The sequence below is a fragment of the Saimiri boliviensis genome, chromosome 15, assembly GCF_048565385.1.
Source record: "Saimiri boliviensis isolate mSaiBol1 chromosome 15, mSaiBol1.pri, whole genome shotgun sequence".
Taxonomy (NCBI): Eukaryota; Metazoa; Chordata; class Mammalia; order Primates; family Cebidae; genus Saimiri; species Saimiri boliviensis.
In genome coordinates this window covers 12,468,050-12,485,964 of record NC_133463.1, presented here as the reverse complement: position 1 = coordinate 12,485,964, position 17,915 = coordinate 12,468,050, and positions in this window count along the sequence as shown.

Genomic DNA, 17,915 nt, shown 5'->3' with positions numbered 1-17,915 from the left:
TGCCAGGATGAAGCCTACTTGATCATGATGGATAAGCTTTTTGACATGCTATTGCCATCAGTTTGCCAGTATTTTATTGGAGATTTTTGCATCTATGTTCATCATGGATATTGGCCTGAAGTTTTCTTTTCTTGTTGAGTCTCTGTCAGGTTTTGGTATCAGGATGATGTTGGTCTCAAAATGATTTGGGAAAAATCACCTCTTTTTGGATTGATTGGAACAGTTTCAGAAGAAATGGTACCAGTTCCTCTTTGTATGTCTGGTAGAATTCAGCTATGCACCCATCTGGACTTGTGCTTCTTTTGGTTGGTAGGCTATTAATTGCTGCCTCAATTTCAGCCCCTATTATTGGTCTATTCAGGGTTTTGACTTCTTCCTAGTTTAGACTTGGAGGGGTGCAAGTGTCCAGGAATTTATCCATTTCTTCCAGATTTACTGGTTTATGTGCATAGAGTTGTTTGTAGTAATCTCTGATGGTGGTTTATATTTCTGTGGAATCTCTGGTGATATCTCCTGTATCATTTTTTATTGCATCTATTCAATTCTTCTCACTTTTCTTTTTTATTAATCTGGCTAGAGGTCTGTCTATTTTGTTGATCTTTTCAAAAAAACACCTTCTGGATTTTTTAATTTTTTGAAGAGTTTTTTGTGTCTCTGTCTCCTTCAGTTCTGCTCTGGCCTTAGTTATTTCTTGTCTTTTGCTAGCTTTTGAGTTTTTTGATCTTGCTCCTCTAGCTCTTTCAATTTTGATGATAGGGTGTCGATTTTAGATCTTTCCTCACTTCTCATGTGGGCATTTATTGCTATAAATTTTCCTCTAGACACTGCTTTTAATGTGTCCCAGAGATTCTGGTACATTTTGTCTTCATTCTCATTGGTTTCGAAGAACATCTTTATTTCTGTCTTCATTTCATTGTTTATTCAGTCAGCATTCGAGAGCCAATTGTTCAGTTTCCATGAAGTTGTGCAGTTCTGAGTTAGTTTCTTAATCCTGAGTTCTAATTTGATTGCACTGTGGTCTGAGAGACTGTTTGTTATGATTTCTGTTCTTTTGCATTTGCTGAGGAGTGATTTACTTCCAATTATGTGGTCAATTTTAGAGTAGGTGCCATGAGGTGCTGAATAGAATGTATATTCTGTGGATTTGTGGTGGAGATTTCTATAGATGTCTATTAGGTCTGTTTGGTCCAGATTTAAGTTCAAGTCCTGGATATCCTTGTTATTCTTCTGTCTCATTGATCTGTCTAATATTGAAGGTGGAGTGTTAAAGTCTCCCACCATTATTGTGTGTGAGTTTAAGTCTCTTTGTAGGTCATTAAAAACCTGCTTTATGTATCTTGGTGCTCCTGTATTGGGTGTGTATATATTTAGGATAGTTAGCTTTTCTTGTTGCATTGATCCGTTTACTATTATGTAATGCTGTTCTTTGTCTCTTTTGATCTTTGTTGGTTTAAAGTCTATTTTGTCAGAGACTAAGATTACAACTCAGGCTTTTTTTTTCTGCTCTCCATTTGCTTTGTAAATCTTCCTCCATCCCTTTATTTTGATCCTATCTGTGTCTTTGCACATGAGATGGGTTTTCTGGATATAGCCCACCTATGGTTTTTGACTTTTTATCCAATTTGCCAGTCCGTGTCTTTTGATTGGGGCATTTAGCCCATTTACATTTAAGGTTAACATTGTTATGTGTGAACTTGATCTGCCATTTTGATGCTGGTTGTTTTGCCCATTAGTGCAGTTTCTTCATTGTGTCAATACTCTTTATCATTTGGTACAATTTTTGAGTGGCTGCTACTGGTTGTTCCTTTCTATGTTTAGTGCTTCTTTCAGGAGCTCTTGTAAGGCAGGCCTGGTGTTGATGAAATCTCTGAGCAATTGCTTGTTGGTAAAGGATTTTATTTCTCTTTCACTTATGAAGCTTAGTTCGGCTGGATATGAAATTCTAGGTTGAAAGTTCTTTTCTTTAAGGAGTTGAATATTGGACCCCATTCTCTTCTGGCTTGTAGGGTTTCTGCAGAGAAATCCACTTTAATCTAATGGGCTTCCCTTTTCAGATAACCTGACCTTTCTCTCTGGCTGCCCTTAGCATTTTCTCCTTCATTTCAACCCAGGTGAATCTGACAATTATGTGCCTTGGGGTTGCTCTTCTTTAGGAATATCTTTGTGGTGTTCTCTGTGTTTCCTAGACTTGAATATTGGCCTGCCTTGCTACGTTGGGGAAGCTCTCATGGATAATATCCTCAAGAGTGTTTTTCAGCTTGAATTCATTCTCTCTGTCACATTCAAGTATACCTATCAAATGTAGATTAGGTCTTTTCACATAATCCCACATTTCTTGGAGGCTTTGTTCATTTCTTTTTACTCCTTTTTCTCTAATCTTGCCCTATCATTTTATTTCATTGAGATGATCTTCAATCTGTGATATCCTTTCTTCTGCTTGATCTATTCGGCTATTGAAACTTGTGTATGCTTCTCAAAGTTGTCATGTTATGTTTTTCAGATCCATCAATTCATTTATATTCTTCTCTAAGCTGTTTATTCTCCTTAGCAAATGTCAAACCTTTTTTCAAGGTTATTAGTTTCTTTACATTGGATTAGAACATATTATTTTAGCTCAGAGAAATTTATTACCCACTTTCTGAAGCCTGTTTCTGTCAATTCATCAGACTCATTCTCTATCCAGCTTTGTTCCCTTGCTGATGAGGAGTTGTGATCCCTTGGAGGAGAAGAGGCATTCTAGTTTTTGGTGTTTTCATCCTGTTTGCACTGGTTTCTTCCCATATTTGTGGATTTATCTACCTGTGGTCTTCGTAGTTGGTGACTTTTGGATGGGGTTACTGAGTGGACTTATTTTTTGTTGATGATGAAGTTATTTCTTTCTGTTTTTTAGTTGTCCTTCTAGTAGTCAGGCCCCTCAGCTGTAGGACTGCTGGAGGTCCACTCCAGACCCTGCTTTCCTGGGGATCACCTGTGGTGGCTGCAGTAAGGGTTGCTGCCAATTTCTTCTTATCAACCTGAGCTCTCCTTTATGAGTTGTCTCTTTGGATATATGGGGGTGGGGGAGCTGCTTGAGGAGACAGTCTGTCCCTTACAGAAGCTCAAGAGCTGAGCTGTGAGTGTCGTTGTTCCATTCAGAGCTGCTGGGCAGGTACATTTAAGTTTGCTGCAGTGGAACTCATAACCGTTTTGTTGTTGTTATTGTTGTTGTTGTTGTTGTTGTTGTTGTTTTCCACAGGTGCTCTGTCCTGGGAAGGTGGGGCTTTATTTATAAGTTCCTGAAGTGCTGCCGCCTTTTTTCAGAGATGCCCTGCCCAGCGAGGAGGTAGCCTAGTCACAGTCTGCCAGCAGAGGCATTGTTTAGCTGTCGTGGGCTCTGCCCTGCTGCTATGTGAACTTCCTTACAGTTTTGTTTATAAAAGTATAGTTAGGACTGCCTTGGTTATGGTGGTCTGCCTCTGTAATGGCAGACTGCCTCAGTGATGGCAGACTGCCTTGGTAATGGCAGATTGCCTGAGTAATTGTGGATTGCTTCAGTAATGGTGGACTGCCTCAGTAATGGTGGACTGCCTTGGTAGTGGAGGACTGCCTCAGTAATGGTGGATGCCCTTCCTCCCACAGAGCTGGACATCCTGGGTCCTGCTGTGCTTGCTGTGAAACTCTCCATCCAGAGTGTTTCAGATTGTTGGTCTTTGTAGGGGTGGGACCTGCTAAGCCAGATCACCTGGCTCCCTGTTTCAGCCCCCTTTTTTTCAGTTGAATGGGTGACTCTGTCTCCCAGGCATTCCAGGCACCAGTGGAAATGGCTTCCCAGATTTGTGGGAGTTTTTGTGCAGAGACCCACTGCACTGGCTGAAACAGCCATGCTGGAAACTGGTGGTGCTTTTCTGCCCAAGAATCTCCTGGTCTGCAGGCAGTAAAAACTCATTTGGAAATGCAGCGATCACTCACCCCCTGCATTCTCGCTGGGAACTGCACTCCAGAGCTGTTCATATTCAGCCACCTTCCCTCTGATTCATGATAATCTTATTAAAGATGACTTCTATTTGATAAATTGCTTCTCTCTCTCCTGTCAAGATTTTTCTTGATCTTTGTTTTCCAAAAGTCTGATAATAATCTGTCTTGGTCTGTCTCTTTGAATTCATCCTCTTAGAGATCATGGAGCTTCTTGGGTGTTTATATTAACATCTTTCATTAAATTTCAGAAATTTTCAGCTATTATTTTTTAAATGCTCTCTGTGCCCCTTTCTCTCTTTCCCCTCTCTCTCTCAATTTTTTTTTTGACAGAGTCCTGTTCTGTTACCCAGGTTGGAGTGCAGTGGCACAACCATGGGCTCACTGCAGTCTCAACCTCCCCAGGTCAAGCAATCCTCCCACCTCAACTCTCCAAGTACCTATGACTACAGGCACATGCCACCATACCCAGCTAATTTTTAAAAATATTTTGTAGAGATGAGTTCTCCATGTGTCATCAGGGATTCTCTCTCTTCTATATCTGAAATTCCCACAATGGATAGATTGGTCTAATTGATGTTGTCCCACAGGTCCCTTAGGTTTGTAAGATAGTATCTGTTTTGCCTACTCTGGCTCCCATAAGTAGTGTGAAGTTTGCTCCAGGAATGTGTGCAAAACTGTCTTTCACGATGCTAGAGATCGAGAATGGGTTGCGGCTACGTGCTAATTGCTGAAATTTACTGAAATTAACTGCAATATACTGTCTAAGCCTTCCCCTGGAAGTTTTAAGCCTTCAATAGACTCCAGAGTTCCAAAATAGTTACACCAGACTGACTCTGCCACTGCAATGGTTGTCTAGGTGGGGAGACAGATTCTTGGTGCTTCCTACTCTGCCGTCTTCCCAGAAACCCTTCTCCATGTATGCAAGTTTCTTACAGGGCACTCGTTTTCAATTTTTTAAAAAATTTGAACTTTTACTTTAGATACAGGGATACATGTGCAGACTTGTTATATGGGAACATAGTGTGATACTGAGGTTTAGAGAAAGAACCCTGTCATTCAGGTAGTGTGAATAGTATCCAATGGGTAGTTTTTAAAACCCCACCCCCTCCACCCTCTAGTATTCCACAGTGTCTACTATTCCCAGATTTATGTCCATGTATGCTTGGTGTTTAACTCCCACTTACAGGTGAGAATATGTGATGTTTGGTTTTCTGTTCTTACATTAATTTGCTTAAGATTATGGTTTTCAGTTCCATGCATGTTACTACAAATTACATGATTTCATTATTTTTTATGACTCTGTAGTGTCTTATGGTATGTATGTACCACATTTCCTTTATCCAATCCATCGTTGATGGGCACCTGTGTTGATTCCATGTCTTTGTTATTGTGAATAGTACTGCAGTGAACATACAAATATGTGTGTCTTTTTGGTGGAATAACTCAGTTTTCTTTTCAATATGTACCCAGTAATGGAATTGTGGGTCAACTAGCAGCTCTGTTTTAAGTTCTTTGAGAAATCTCCAGACTACTTTCCATAGTGGCTGAATTACTTTACATTCCCACTAACAGTGTACATGCATTTCCATTTCTTTATAGCCTCTCCAGCATCTGTTGTTTTTCACTTTTTAGTAATAGCCATTCTGACTGGTGTGAAATGATGTCTCCTGGTTTTCATTTGCATTTCTCTATTGATTAGTGAGGTTGAACATTTTTTTTAATGTTTATTGGCCACTGTGTGTCTTCTTTTGATACCTAGGAATGGAATTGCTGGTTCATATGGTAACTCTATGTTTACTTCTTTAGGAACTACCAAACTATTTTTCAGTATCTCAATTACTTTTGTGAATATATTTTTTAATTGACAATTACTTGGATGTCTACTGGTCACAAACATTCATTCCATAAATGAATGACTTCTCTGCATCTCCTTGTTTTCTGTCTATGTTGCTATTAATCAGATATCACCACCGAACATTTTTCTGCAGAACAGTTTATATGAAGTCCAATCAAGCTGAAGGCCATATCCTTGTTCTTACAATATTCAAATGAATCTTTGCTCAACTATGCTGCTTTTTATACATGTCCACATCTGACTACAAATGCCCACTAAGCAAAAAATTAGTGACTCCAGAAATGTAAATATTTTAGCCTTAAATAAACTAGGCTATAGGTTCCATATGAATGCTTGTTACTTAACATGGGCATCCAGAATCTCAAAAAGCATTTAATAAGGTTATTTATTTTAATTGTATGACATTTTCAATTCTGCTTAAATATCTCTACTAATTATTATGCCATGGAAAAGTTTATGACTAACAGTTTACCTAAAGTTACAAGGAGCTGGGAAAAATTGCTGCACTGGCTGAGATAATTTATAGCCCATTAATGAAATATACATAAAATAAAAACAAACATGTAATTCCTTCCCAATACCACAATGTCTATGTTATTGACCAAATAAAATCTGAATTAGTCATAGAGACATCAGTTTATTCTCTACCGTATGGCACAATCAGGCTTTTAAATTCAAAATAATGCATTAATTTTGAGAGAAAATTGGATACCTTAAACCTAACCAGTGTCTCCCCTTCTTGCATCATTGTATGAATTCTTGCCTGTTTTTTTTGAGTTAATATATAGATATTGCATTTGTCTTGTGATGTAATATAAAATAAGGAATACACTAAGTGTTAGAATAAGAGTCAATAAATGTGATCTTCCCTCATGATTTTCACAAGTAAGACAGCCCGCAGGGAATAATTTCAGGCTATATTTAGAGGATTAAATAGCACCGGGCATACTATAAAGAAGCCAATTCAATCCAAGGGTCATTGAGATAGACTTCAACTAAATACCAGAATTATCAGTTGAACCACTTACTTTAGTTTAATAATCAAGCTTGGCAGGGCAGGGTGTTGCTGTTCTTGGAGACTTGTTCAATTGTCCTCTGGGCAGAACCTCTGTGCTATGTCACAGAAGCTGGGGGTGGGAAATGGGAATGAATGCCACAGACTAGTGTAGATCTGCAGCAGCCCAGAGCTGGGATAGATGGGATCTGGAGATGTTCACAGGCTGCAGGTCTCCCAGACACAGTGACACACAGCTATGGGGAAATGAGGGGCTGCATTCTTTCCTAGCTGTCCTGCCTAAGCCCTCCCTACAGAACAGGACCCAGAAGTTGGGGAACATTGAGATATTGCTTATTTAGCATCTTCAGATCCCCACTGGAATGGCTGCTTCAAGACACAGAGCTGGGAGGAAATTTGGGGATGTCACTCCTAGATAAATGCTGGCTTCTTACTGTTCTCACGGAGTCCAATTAATGTTGATGATAAATGACTCCTAGTTTGTTGTAAGCCCTTGGATCAATCTGCAGAGACTGAATGATTGTCTTTGGTAGTTTTTAATGGCTTAGGACCTGTCTCTTTGAGGGAGATCCTTCACCTAACCCCTCATAACACCTTTCTAGAGGACCCTTCTCTCAGAGTTTTTGGATCAGTCTTGCGGCCTTCTAAAGCTCAAACCTTGGACAAGTCACATTGACTGTTTCTTTATCTGTGCCTCAGTTTCTTCATCTGTATAATAGAAGTAATAATAATATCTACTTTAGTGAGTTGTGGGGAATTCATGGATTTCATTTCTGCAACACATTTTTTAGTACACTGTGTAACACATGTAGAATATTGCCTAGTAGATCGGTTAGTTTTTGCTACTCTGAAACTGGCCATTTTCCTGGTCTAAGGAGCAAGTTGAAGATACTTATCAGCACCAGTATGCACATACTCTAAAGGTTTTTACTTGACACTTGAACATCTAAGATAGAAGTTACTCCAGTAGGAATGGTTCTCTGAAACTAAGGATACACACACCTTCATTTCACTTTGATGTAAAAATCTACTCTCTACTTTAAAAAACATGGTCCAGTAAGTATCAAGTGCTAACCAGAGTAATCCTATTTTTGCCCCGAAGAAGGAAAAGGGAAGTGAGATAGAGAGAATACAGCCACTTGCCACATATTGAAGTTTTGGTCAGCGATGGCCCACGTATAAGACAGTGGATGCACAATTCTTTTTATTTTTATAACTTTGGTGTCACCTAACTGAACAGAGTTTATGAAATCTACAGTAGTATACGGTAATGTCCTAGGCTTTCACATTCACTCGTCACTCACTCACTGACTCACCCAGAGCAACTTCCAGTGCTGCAAGCTTCCTTCATGCTAAGTGCCCTATACAGATGGATCATGTTTTTCCTTTCATACTGTGCGGTTACTGTACCTTGTTAATGTTTAGATATGTTTAGATACACAAATATTTACTTACCACTGTGTTACAATCACCTACAGTATTCAGTACAATAACATGCTGTGCGGGTTTACAGCCTAGGAACAATAGGCTGTGCCATTTAGCCTAGTTTTGTGGTAGGCTGTGCTCTCTAGGTTTGTGCAAGTGTATTCTGTCATGTTCACACAATGACAAAATTGACTAATAACACATTCCACAGAATAATCCCCATGGTTAAGTGACATATGACTGTACTTAAGTGTTCTCTCTCTCTCTCTCTCTTTTTTTTTTTTTTTTTTTGAGATGGAGTCTTGCTCTGTCACCCAGGCTGGAGTTCAGTGGTGCAGTCTTGGCTCACTGCAACCTCGGCCTCCCCGGCTCAAGTGATTCTCCTGCTTCAGCCTCCTGAGCAGCTGGGACTACAGGTGAATGCCACCACTTCCAGCTAATTTTTTGTATTTTTAGTAAAAATGGGGTTTCACGATGTTGGCCAGCGTGGTCTCAAATTCCTGACCTCAGGTGTTCCACCCGCCTTGGCCTCCCAAAGTGCTGAGATTACAGGTGTGAAACAGTGTGCCCAGCCTTGTGTTCTCTTTAATATGCTACATTTATGGGAAAATGTAAAAGACTGCAGGAAGATATGAAAGACTGGGACTAATAATTTTCATTTCTGAGCATAAATTCGTGAATACATTTGATACATTTTTACTTCATTGTGCTTAGTTTTGTTTCCATGTACTTTACTTGCAACTCTGTCAAAGAACATGCAAAAATTCTTTGATAAATCCAGTAACAAAGACTTTCAATGGATACATCAATACACTTGTTTTTTCCGTATGTCAGTGATAAACTTTTACAGTTACCTTTAAATGTGCATTTTTTTTTCCCGTGCTTCAATAAACCTGCATCAAGGTTATCTGCAAAGTAGAGACCAGACTGCATCTACAGAATCACTTAAACCTAGCTGGCAAAGGAAAACTTAGCACAGTAAAGAAAATAACACATCAAAAGATTTAAAGAAAAGATTTAATGTATAGGCCAAATAACTGTGATAAGCCCTTTAAAAGATTGAAAAATATCCTTGGGTTAAAAACAATTACAGAAATAACATGAAAGAGAAACTAATAAGATGTTTACTTAAAGGATATTACCAACATAAATGTTTTACTCTGGTTTTAAACTAACTTCATAGCTTAACTTTGTTTTAGTTTCAATTGATTTTTAATAGTTTTATATTCATTTAATAATATTCTCTTTACAAAACTATTTTTAAATCATAATTTCTTTATAAATCTGACCTATAATTCAACATTCATAGCACATACTCAGTCTTTTCTAGGTGCTTCTCTATACTTCCCTTGTGTCATAAACAAACTTTACTGAGGATAGTAGTAATTTATTTCTGACATTTCTTTGAGGCTATATAGCTCCTTGTGTTTTCTACTTATTTTCAGCATTGATAAAGGGTAAGGTAATGGTAGAATAGAGAAGTATACCAATGGCACAGTAAAGCTCCCTTGTCCTTGTGAATTAGTAAAGTCAATTCTGCAGTTAAGGATTTCAAAGTTCTGTTAAGAAAAAAAAGTTAAATAAATAAATAAACTAGTGGATTAGAAAACACACTTGACACAAGAAGATATTAGTCTTTTTTCAGGTTCTTCCATACAGTAATTGCACAGTTTAGGGCTTGGCATTTGAAGACACTGTGCCTCCATCTTCTAATCTACAAAATGAGAGAGTTGGTAATATCAGGACTGAAAACTGGCTGGTCCCAGGCATTAGAATTGCCTAGAGGCTCTCTAAAAAGAGAATCCTAGGAACCACTCAGGAGGTGCTGAATCTAGGGAAGTAGGTTATGGAAATCTGTCTTATAATTTATAGACTGGTTCTTGAAAAGCCATATAAATGGATCTATACTTTAGATATATTGAGTTACATAAAATCTAAGATTACTTTACAGAGAACTGCAGTTATGTAAAAGGTGAAAATGGTAAACATCAAAGCATTTCCCTTCACTATTCTGTCCTCAATTTTGTGGTGGATAGCCTCTGCCAGCATATTTTTCAAGACCTTTTAGAAATCTCTCTAAAGTCCAAGAACAAAAGCTGGAAGTTGGAAGTAGAAGTCATTTCTAGACATAAAGTGACTCCAGAGACCTGAGTAGCAGGAATTCATGGATCTTCACCCTGATTTAGATCACCAAGAGACTCAACTGCACTCTGCCCATCCATGACTCCATCTCTTTCAGCTACCGCCTGGCCAACGTGTTCCCACATTTTAAGGGGAATGCCAGAAAGAGGGAATCTAATTGATTCTACTCAACTATTAATTCCACTCCACACAATCAACCATAGATGGCCTGACCTTGAGTTGGGTACATACTGCAGGTAATCAATTGCTACACTTGTGTAAATAATGACCCAGCTATCCCTCTGCCAGGGTCTGTGGGGAAGGCAGATTCCGCTGGCATGTTCTTCTCAGGTACAGTTAATAATCCAGTATTTTTTTTTCTTTTTAACAGGTCACTATTATTAGGGTCATGTAGACAAACTTAATTCTTCATTTTTGTATGTAATATTGGTAATTCATTTACCAAACTTTCACATACATTATGACATCCTGTGGAAAAATCCATATTACCCAAATACTAAATCATACAATAGCCTAGACTTTTTCAGGGACTCATGAGATAAAGATTAACTTGTGCTACCTTGGGTCTAGTTTAAATTTTATGACTCTTTGTGTAATGAAGGTGTAAACTACGCAAAAGCTGAGATACGCTGCCATGAAGAGGGTGTGGTGTCTCATTCACATATTAGATAAGCATATATTTCCTTCCCTTTGCTCCACAGAGCTAAGGAGAAAGGGACCAATTCATAAATTTACAACAAGAAACCTGATGAAGGTTAGTGCTCCACTCTCATGCCTGCCAGCTGTTGCTAGCTCAATCAGAACAGCCTGTTACTAGTCTCCAATTTAAGTACACTCAGAAGATCACAAACATTATCTTGTTCCCTTAGAATTGGCATTCAACTTTCTGACTGCTTCTCAAAATCACAGTCCATTCCCCATTCCAGAATTAAAACTAAATTGGATATTTTTATTTCTTTCCACGGCTAACACATTGCTGGGTACCATTTGTTATCAAGGCATTGCGCAAGCTGTTCCCAGTTTAATGACTATTTGTGCCAGACTATAAATTTCAAGGTCAGCTCAAAGTCACGCAGCACTGTGCCAGAGGATGCAGGAATCTGTGAGTGAACTTCCTTGGCAGTTATTTCCAAATGATATTTCCACATTCTTCTTCTGGGGTTCTATATGAGAGTAAAAGGGGTGTTCACACAGATGTCCCCATGACAAGAGCACAGCTTTAAAAAGATTGTATTATCGTTCTAGTTTCACATTGTCTCTTTAATTAATGTAAATACCATACTAATCTAAAGTCAAGATACTTATTTAAATGTCTGCAGATAAAATCTGTCATCTGAAAATGCACCAGGGCTGAATCTGAGCTTTATGAGTGAGGTCCTGGCTATGTCTACACACACAGAATAACAGAAGCTAGTCTTGTAGTATGGCTCACGCTCATCTTTAAGATCAATGTAGTTTACTGCATGACTTATTTTGCTAAAGGGATCAATATTGATCATGAAGACATACTAAGTTAATGTATCAGCAATTTAGTTCCTACACGCATGCATCCTCAGCCATCATCCACCAGATGCTGCCAGTGTAGACAATGGGCATTTCAGAAGGCATAGTCATCATTCCAGGCCAGTGGGGTATCATTTTGCTAAATGCAGTGGCTGTATTACTCTGTTTCTCAGAGATACTCCTGGATATATATTCAGGAGACTAGAAAAGATAAGACACAGTTTTTTAAAAATCAAGTTTATTTAGTCAGCAATCAAAATGTCCAGTGCCTTGTGATCAGCAAAACTTTGAACTTGGCTTAAACGTGAAGCCTCAGAGCTGACACACACAAGCCCCTCTAACCTGTGTTTGGGCTTCCTGAAGATGTGAACCCAGTGCTCAGAGGAGGGAATAGAGACAACGTCTCTCCTTCCTTACCCAGCACAGGATTTCTCCTTTCTCTTCTCAGTTAGTCCTGCTGGGTTTGGAGTGTAAGGAGAGAGAGGAGGCAGTGTTACCGCCCGGTTCTTATTTCAGAGATGCAGGGCTTTCCCTGCCTGTTGGTGCGCTAGACTATTTGCTGGATTCTTCTTCTCCCTGGGGACCTCTGACTTGCTGTTGTGTGAATAGAAATGATTCCTTCACCTCCTCCCTCCTCCCTTCACCTCCTCCTCTTCCTCAAACTTTCCTTACTCCCTAGGGATCCTGTGATACCGTTAACTTCTCTGTTAAGGTCTGTTCACTCTCTTGCTCACACAGATCATACGCTTGGCCCCAGCAGACCGTAAGAGTAAAGGCTACACCACGTGCCATGTCTCTGAGTCCCCCCTTACCAGCTGATATCTCAGGCAATTGATGGAACTGCAGCGATGCAATCTTGATTTTAAACAGCATTTAACTTTGAACTAAAAACTCCCCTCAGAGACAAAATACAACGTCATGAGCAGCCCAAAATAACTTTAGGTCACTTCTCATATATCATATGGAAGGTCACAAACTTACTGACCCATGTAGATAACTATAGACCGTATCTAGGATTGTACCATTTTCAGAGTAAGGGCGGATCTCCTTCATTTGATTACATCCATTTTAACTTGTTGCTCTTATCTCATATTTGTTAACTAGATTGAATAAATGCTTCATTCAACTTGGGCAGAGGAAATGATCGGTCCACATTGTGGATTTTCTGTGGAGTGTGGCTGTGGCTTGGAGGCAGAAGCTCAGTCCTTTCCCACATGACTTCTGACATGATGTATGAAAGGGTGCATGATCTCCTATTGCGTAAGTTTTTCTCTTTTTCTATTTTAGTCAAATGTTGAGCATTTTCAAAATAAGCAACCTCCAGGGAGTAATTTTCTATGTTGTCAAATGTAAGCATTGTTTTTTAAAATATAAACATTTTTAACTTATATTTAAATAGCTACAGATTCTCAAATAATGTGTTTTGGCTCATAAATGTTTGTAATTTGAGGTTTAGGAATACATCACTGATACCAGAATTTTCTTCACTGTGGTTTTGTGCGTATGTGCGCGCGCACGTGCGTGTGTGTGTGTGTGTGTGTGTGTGTGTGTGTTTTCTGTCAGTCGATTTTTGGAAAGTTTGACAACTTTGCCTGCCAAGTTTTTCTTTGCAAAAGTTTAATCCCATGCAATTCCTGTGAATGAAACTGCTGATATTGGCCAGTGTTGCCATATTTTCCATATAATGTTGTTAAAATTCTACTACTTGCTATTTTACTTGTTAGTTTATCCTAGGAAAAGCAGATTTTATTTCTATTTAGTTTCAAAAATATCTTCACAACTTTTTGAAGAAGTTTAAAGTGCTTCGGTATATATTTTTGGTTATGTTGTAAATCAAAAGTCTCACGTTTGAATTTAATTTTAAGAATATATGACAGTTACAGTATAAATACAGTGATTTATTTTTGTTCAGATTTTGTAGTTCAGCAGCTCCTAAATAGAAACACACATTCTAATTAGTTTTCAAATTTCAATTAGAATGCTCTAATAATTCTTAGCTTCCTGACATTTCATTTGGCAAGAAAAATAACTAGTAAAATTCCTGTGTAAAAGGCTACTAAGAGCAAAACATTAAAGGCACTGAGTTAACTAATGCAACTAAATGTAAATTTATATTCTTTGAGGCTCTAATTATTTGTTAATTAGGTGCCAATTGACTTCTAAAGCCTATTTATTGAGGTTGAACAACAAAGATATGTCTATTACCATATATACTTGTTTTTCAAGAACTATGCCCTTCATAATTAAGTGTCATTGCTTAAACATGAATATCTTCCTCTAGAAATCAGATTTGCATATTCATTCTGTCACAGAGGGGCCTTCATTCTTAGCGGCAGCCTGTATGTTTTCTCTTCAGTAACCAAGCTATGGTTATCATGGTCCCAAAGTACTAGGGTGAAACCAATTCTCATTCTGCTTTTAGAGGTACACATGCACAAAAATGGTGGTTTATTTTCCATTTCATACCGGAAATTTAGAAAGCAATGCTTTCCAGAACAACAAGTATACTTACTATAGCACATACAGTTTACACAATACACATTAAAAATTCCTCTTTCTCTTTAATCTTGGGATATATAAGAGGAAAATTTTAAATATATCAGGCATATAAGATTTTGAAGAACTGATATCCAAAATTTCTAAAAGGAATTTGATCTTCTAATGAGAGGATGGAAAACATTTAGCTCCTCCACATGAATTCTTCTTGCTTTTAGACACCATGATTCTTGTGGAATGAAGATTGTGTAGACTAAAATTTTCGCGACTTGAGGAACACAGCCAGAAATGTGCTTCTTAACGAACTACATTTCTGGTGTAAAATGTTCTCCAAGTTGCAGGAAGAAATGTCAGCATCATAAAGACTGTAAGGTTGAAACTGGAAAGGGCCCAGTAGTGCCACAGACGCTTTTGTTTAGTAGAGGGGGAAATCATGAAGCTGCATTTCACTACAGCGAAATTCTAGAACAGAAAGACTATTATTTTCTACACGAAAAATAGTTGGTATATACAGAGTGCAATATGCTGTCTTAGAAAATAAGAGGAATAAGAAGCGGAGGGAGAATTTTAGAGATCCTTACTTTCTAATTATTTTTTCTTTGTGAGCGAAATTCAGTCTATGTGTCTCAACCCTATTATCAATGATGCAGCTTACCCTCTTTCATCCCAACTTTTCCTTCCCAACCATCAGGCATAAACACTAAGAGAAAAAATAAAAAACTAAACCACACACACATAAACACACACACAGCAACAAGATATGGCTTTGATTTGCTTTTCGGATGTTTATTTTACCAATTTTTTTTGTGATATCTATCATATAGTTCTTACTTAGCGCCACATCCTTACTCTGATGTAAAATTATATTTAAACATAAAGCCCTTTATTTCAGGAAATAGTACACTAATTAGTGCCAAGTAACTTGGAGTTGCTTCCTGAATTTGAGAAGAGTGAATACTTCTTTTGCAAGAATATATCTAAACAAAGAGAGAGTTAAAGGTTTGGAGAGAATGAATGGAGATTCTTTGTGAAGAATCAGCAAACATGTAAGATATTAAAGGGTTTCAGGTCCAAAAAGGATTAAATCTGTAAGTTTATGCTGTATTTGAAAACAATATTACAGGAACAGATCAATCTTTCTACAATTTTAAAATACAATTTAAATAGATACTTTATGAGTTATTTTTTGCCTTATAACATGTCACTTCCAAAGTTAGAGACTTAAAACAACATATGTTTACTGTCTCATTGTTTCTGAGGGTCAGAAATCTGGGCATACTTTATATGGGTTGTCTATCTCAGGGTCTCTCTGTTGACTATAATCAAGGTGTTGGCTGGGACCATGGTCTCATCTGAAGGCTCAAGTGAAAAAGAATCTGCTTCCAAGCTCATTCAAACATTTGTTGGCAGGATTCAGTCCCCTAATGGGCTGTTGGACTAAAGACCTCTGTTCTTCACTCGCAATTGGCCAGGGGCTACAATCAGCTTCTTGCCACATAGGTCTTTTTAACATGACAGCTCGCTTCATGTTAAAAGATGTAACCCAATAAAGCAATAGAAAGCAGTCAGAAGGTCATAATCTTTGGTAATGTAATCATAAAAGTAATATCTTGAAATATTTGCCATATTGTATTAACTAAAATGAATCACAAGTTCCAAGCCACACTCAAGGAGGGAGGTTACACAAAGGCAAGAATACTCAGAGATGGGTATCACTGAGAAACATCTTTGGAAGTTCTGCACCACGTAGCTTTGTACCATCATGTACTAACCTCTTTATTTGAATAAAACTTCTCCTTAGAAGGATTGCAAGGATAGATGCAATCTTTGTATTCACCCATATGCAAAATCTCTGCTGCTTGGTGTGTCGATACTATACCTGTTATGTTCACACCAGACCAAAGAAAGATGAATGGATTGTCTGGGTTTCTTTCATTGGCAGAGAAAAAGGCATCTCCTTAGCCATGACAAATAATTGCTGACTCAAAACACATATTTTTAAATCTCTCTCCTCTCCTCTCCACCCACCCAACTTTCCATTCTCTGGTTTTCCACCCCCCCCAATACAAAAATCTACATCCATAATACCACTTCAATCATCAGGGTATTTCTGAAACCTCCAAATAAAAGAGTGAATATTTCCTCAGAGCCTTCCACACACTTGAATACAAATCATTTGTATTCTCTAAAACCTTCCCTGGGTGTTTTTCACACAACTACTTCTACCCCAGAATAAATGGTTGGTTAATGGTAAGAATATAAGGAGTAGAATAGCATCTTTAACCCTTCCTGTGGGAAACATATTTTCCAGAAATAAGAGTATAGTAATTCTACAAGTGCTTTCAATCCTCAATTTCAGGCAATATGGCAGAGCTTACGAAGCCAAATTCTAAAAGTCAAGCAGCAAGTTATGCAATAGCAACCACAAATGAACAGAAAGGTTAGGAAAGCCATGAAGGAAGAAGGCAGAGCTCCCAGCAGAAAGAGAATCTGCCATCATATATCCCTCATTTCAACTTGAAGGAAATCTTTTTGGTAAGTTGTATGGAAAGAACTACTAGTCACATCTGGCATAAAAGAGGGTGGATGCTTACCTATCTGGATTGGGTTAGTTTCAGTTGTCTTCGTAGACGATTAAATTGTGATTGTGATGACATCCAGCATGTGCCACCCCAACATGTGCTGTTGAGAATATTGATTATTTTTAGTTCTGGTAGAATAGCAGAAGCAAAAAGGATACTCTGACCTTGTTTTTTTCTCTAGAAAGCAGGAGATAAAAATCCCATGTGAAGGGTATCCTCCCTGTACCAGGAGGAAGGAAGGCAGACTTATTACCAGAGATGGGGAGTTGAGGCTGAGAGAAATCTGTACAAATATACTTGGTTAAATTAACCTGATACGTTTTGGATGTCTGTCCCATTCAAATCTCATGCTGAAATATGATCCCTCACATTGGAGGTGATGCCTGGTGGGAGGTGTTTTGATCGTGGGGTGTTTTGATTTCATGAATGGCTTGCTACCATCCCTTGGTGATTAGTGCACTCTTGTCTGAGTTCACACAGTATCTGATTATTTAAAAGCATATAGGACCTCCCACTTCTCTCTCTTGTTCCTGCTGTGGCCATGTAACATGGCTGCTCCTGCTTCACCTTCTGCTATGAGTTAAATTTCCCTGAGAGCTCCCCAGAAGCTAAGCAGATGCCAGCACCATGCTTGTGCAGCCTGCTGAACCGTTAGCCAGTTACACCTCTTTTCTTCTTAAATTACCCAGTCTCAGGTATTCTTTCATTGCAATACAAGAATGAATGACCTAACACACAGCCCTTATCTTCCTAGTCACTTTACCACAGTTAACTGCTTTAACCCAAACTTCTTTGTCTTGTCATCTTTCCATAAATCACAAATTTGCTACCCTTTGTCCAGCCTGGTATATAATCTTTTGGACCTAACAGCTTCTTTGGGTCATTTTTCTTATAAAAGCTCCCATGTACTTGTAAAAATTACAAGATAAAATGTGTATGCATT